The sequence below is a fragment of the Arachis duranensis genome, chromosome 3 (genome assembly GCF_000817695.3).
Source record: "Arachis duranensis cultivar V14167 chromosome 3, aradu.V14167.gnm2.J7QH, whole genome shotgun sequence".
Taxonomy (NCBI): Eukaryota; Viridiplantae; Streptophyta; class Magnoliopsida; order Fabales; family Fabaceae; genus Arachis; species Arachis duranensis.
Genome location: NC_029774.3, coordinates 900909 through 906202, shown reverse-complemented (window position 1 = coordinate 906202; position 5294 = coordinate 900909).

Genomic DNA, 5294 nt, shown 5'->3' with positions numbered 1-5294 from the left:
AGATCAAAGTTAAGAAATGAAGCTCCAAGAAGTTCTTTTGGAAGACCATTGAGAAGAGCAGCAGAGAAGGTTCAATCTTACAAGGAAGTTCCTTTAAATGCCAAAATGCGAAGACTAGAATAATGAATGAACCAAATCAAAGTGGTACTGTGGTAGAACTCTTAGCTGTGTTCATGTTTATTTGAGTATGTTGTATCTTGTGTTATTTTGTTGTAATCTCGATGCTATTTTTTTTATTAAATGAGACAAAATTACTCTTTGATGATTATCATGGATTTTGAAAGTTTGATTAAGAATTTATTTAACTCAATTATACATATTAAACCCTACATAAATAGAAAAAACCACAATTCTTGTCCAAGGTTTGATGTTGGTCATTAGTTCTGACTAGTTCAGTGTCATATATTATTGTTGAATCCTATGATGTAAGATTTAATGTAGGACATTCTTATTAGTTCTTACTAGTCATAAATTTTGGCTGAATGTTGGGTTTTTTTTTTTTGGTCAAGTGGCTGACTGTTGGGTTGAATCGGGCAAAAAAGTTATCTTAAAGAGTACCTATTGGACCTCAGCACTCAAAGCCCATTCAGTTCTAATGACATCGTTAAAACGAAAAAATTGGCCCAAGTCCAAAAAAAAACGAAAACATTGGCCATGACCAAAAACAAGATAGCATGAATAACGAAAGCCAATGTATGTTACTAAACATGGAGACAATTCATGACAAAAAGAAAGAAATAAATAAACATGGACACAATTGTAAAAGTCAAAAGAAACTCAAAATTAAAAATTGGATTTAATTGCACAAAGTTAAATCAAGCCGCTAGGCATATTGTTAGGATTTTGCTGTGTTTTGTGTAAGATTATAAATTCAAATCACTACTCATATAGTATACTACAAGTAAAAGTGTTTAATTTCTCACAATATAAATTATGTTAAATATCTCATACATGCTAATATGAGATTAAACAATACTAATAAACTACTATTTTGCACGAATAATACATCAAAATGAATATCCAAAAAATCAAAGAAGATAACCGGAGAAATGATTTAAAGATTTAAAGGGTGATAAAGGCATGTGAACTTTTTCTTGACAAGTGATTTGTGACCAAATGAGGATTGTGCAGCCATGTGAATTGAGACTCATAGTCAATGCCACAATTCTTCCGTGCTGTGTGCTAGTAGGCATCATCCATGTTCTTTCATGGTCCAATAAACCTTTATGAACAAAGAAACCGTGTGGGTCCTCATCTCTTTCTAATATTATTTTGTTTTCTTTTCCATTTTTATATGCCTAATAACATTTATTATTTTATGATGTGTATTCCATTTATTATTTTACTAATACACTACTAACCCGGGAACCAAAACCACACACTTTTTTCTTGGCACTTACCCTCCTTTTGATGGATTACTCTATCTATAATAATATTAATAATCACATTTCACCTGGAATAAGACAAAGTTTAAGGATTTTAGAAGGGAAATAATTAAATTAAAGTACAAATTTATTTAAATTTTCAATGTTTTTAATATATTGTTTTTTAGCTTTTTAATATTCTAAAATTTATTTGTTTTGAAAGAATATAAAATAGTAACCCTTCAAATTCATATTTCTAGACATCCTTTTAACTTTCAAATAAAAAAATTTCATTGCGTTTTTTATATTCAAATAATTTAGTAAGATAAAATCATTACTCCTCACTAAATTTTTTATTTAAACAAATGTTCATTTAAAAAAAATTATGTCGTCATAAATAAATATGTAGTTAAAAAATTAGATAATATTAATTAATTATTTACGAAATAAATAAGACAAAAATGCATAAAATATAGGAAAAAATAAACTAAAAAAATGTATATAATTAATTTTAAACATTTATTTAAAATTGGAGATGAAAGTAGTAATATGGACATCTAGTACTAGTAATGGTGAAGTGTGAAAGAGTGAAAATGGAGCCCACAGATCAGAATGCAGAAAAAAACATGCTCTTGTTTTTTCGGATTTTGGATTTTGTTATTTTCTTAACAAATAATATTAGGCCACGTGGCACTATCTAACGACCAATCTATGATGCTCACATGCAACGATCTGGTCGGAATAAACGACAAAACAAGGCGTCGTTTTATTACCCTTCCAGAACCAAAAGCCATGTGAATTCAATTTTTATATTTTTTGAAAATTCACAAGGTAGTTTCACAAGCTACGCATGTGATGTAGGTTAGTTGCACTATGATCTTGTGCTAAGATTTTAATTTAATTTTCTTAACCTTTTTTCAGATTATGTTACATTATAAGCCATTGTCTTTATCCAACCATATATTACGAAAGGAATAAGTTAAATAAATCATCACATTCACAAAACATAATTTAATATTGAATCTTGTTAGCTAGTCATAAAACTCTTACACTGATTATAATTTAAAATTTGACTATGCTACGCGTACACCAAAATCAGTTAACAGTATAAAAAAACTCATAAAAAGTTGTGTTAATTTTCTCATCTAGTGAAAAAAAAGATTTTGTTAAGAGTTTTTTTTTTAAAAAAAAATTAACATAATAAAGTAGAGCAACTAACTAAAAAATCTGAAATAACTAGTCGAACACTAAATATGAATCCGTAATACAGTCATTTTTAGTATTGCTATCAACAACTAGAAAAAACAAAACCAACCCACTCTTTGTAACTTTTAATTGACTTGTTGATAATTTTTTCATACCTACTTTTTTATTCCTGAAAATTTTAGTATTTTTTTAAACTACGTATTTCAAATGATAATAAAAAAGTTAATCAATTATCTATTATTACGTTATAAATTGCTGAATTGTTTAAAGTGTTACTGAATTGTTTCTAGAATAGTAGATATTTCAAATGATATTTTGTTAAGAATATTAAGAGTGATATCTATAAATAAAAAATAATATCGTAATACATGTTAATTACATATATCTCTATTTAAAAAAATCTTTAAATTATGAATATTTCAATATTAAAATCCTTAAATTCATTCAGACAGCATTATATGCTAAAAGATTTAGTTAAGAAGAAATCATATCACAAACATGCATGGGGATCTTTCATAATCCTAGTTAAGGGTTGCTTACAAGAGAGAGTTTATCTATGTCATAACAATTCCTCTATTCTATATTTCATGCATGATTCAAAGTATAAAAATATATAATAACTGAATCAATTTAAGTATTAAAATTTAGTTAATCGGGCCCCAACTTCTTTTATTTATTTATTTATTTATTTTTGTGTGTGTGTGTGTGTTAACGACTGCTTGGGATTCCAAAAATCTACAAAACATGATATGATTGGTGATGGAATTGACGACCCACCTAAAGACTTTAATCAAAAGAAAAAAGTAGCTCCCTCTATAGCTAAGTGAAATTAAACTATATATATTTAATAATCTTAATTAAATAAAATTGTATCTATTCTTGATTTTACTTTGAGTGAATGGAACCCACACGGTTTAAACAAAGTTGTCATCCATAATTCTCTATTAGCCGTTAATTTAAGACCCCACTTATGATGGACTAAACACACTCCATATATGTGTTAATCTAAGTTCTAATTACATGTTAATATATATTCCATTCTTGATGTTACCTAAAGCTTAGGTAAATTTTAGTTGTTCTTGTGTTTGATTTGATTTGAGGGTTACACACAATAATTCATTTACTCTCTTAAGAAAATACAACTTGATTTAATTTGTTGATGCATCTATCACATGCATGCAGACCAAAATTGGTCATATTCAAACGCTGCATTTAATTTGATTATAATTTTATAATTGATATGTTTACGTGCATGAAAGTAACGTATAGCCTTTTTTAATTTATCAAATTGAAAGCTTTCGTAGTGGACACCCACTTATTATTTCATTATTAATTTTATTATTATTATTATTATTATTATTATTATTATTGTTGTTGTTGTTGTTGTTGTTGTTGTTGTTGTTGTTGTTGTTGTTTTAATCTCAAAAGAAGATTTGAACAATAATATAATATAATACCTATTAAAACGACCATCTAAATTGACCACTAAAATAAAAGAAGAAGATGAATAAACAGAAGAAACAACTATTGTGGTGAAACATAATTTTAAAGGACTAGGCATGATGAAAGCAGCACTGTTGTGAAGTATAGGGCTAAAATCATGAAAGAAGCTAATCATGCTTGGATCCGAAGAAGAGCATGATGGTATCTTCGGTGAGAAGAGGCTCGAAAGAATGGGAGAAAGCAAAATCGGTTCGGAAGAGAGGCACGAAAATAGCGACAACAACATTAGGCTGAGCGTCGGTGGGGGGCGCATCAGGCTGACCGGCGATGTTGGTGGGAGGATGCGGCGGCGACAGTATTGCTGGCGAGGAATTCAGTGACGCGAGGTGAGGATTGAAGAAGATGACGGTGAGTTTTAGACGTGTATTGGAGGTTACGATAAGATATTAGAAATAACCATACATAGTGTGAATAAGTTTAAATACTAATTTTAATTTTTCAAATTTTAAATTTTAAAATTAATTAATGAATTAATAATATAATTTTTAATTATAATTTTATTTTTTTTAATCTATTATATGTACACATTTGTACACAATATTGGTTCCAAATATTTTCTCTTAAAGTATTAATGTAATAAGACGTGTGGTATTAGTATCACTAAAATTAAAACCTTTAGCATTTTATTAGACCAAAACTTAAAAAAAAAAAAATTAATAGCAGAGACTAAAATAAAAACTTTTTAAATTTTGTTGGATCAAAATCCATAAAAAAAAATTAGAGAGATCAAACTAATTAAAAACATGTACTTTATAGAAACAAAAGACTTATTTAATTAACTCTATTTTCTACTATATAAAATTGATTTTAATTAAGACTTGCAATAAGTTTGTCTATATAAAAATAGATATTGCTTTTTTGTTTTGGTGTATATTCTAGTTGTGTGTAAAAGATTGAAATTAAAGCATAGTAATCAAAAGGGGTAGAATATATCTATATATTCCGCGACAACAATAATAATGTAATTAACTTTGGGATCACTTTGAATTTGAGCTAAGCAGAATGATTATTCTATTGCCTATTATTGGTGGCAACTAATTAACCACTTAACTTTCATAAGTATCATTAATTATTTCTATTTCCCTTACTTTTGCTATTCTTAACAGTTAACACAAGACACAAGTTGATTATAAAAGCAAATGTTCCCCTTAACCATAAATATAGCAAGGACATGCATAAATCCCAATCTCATAACAAAACAAATATTAATATAACCTCAAA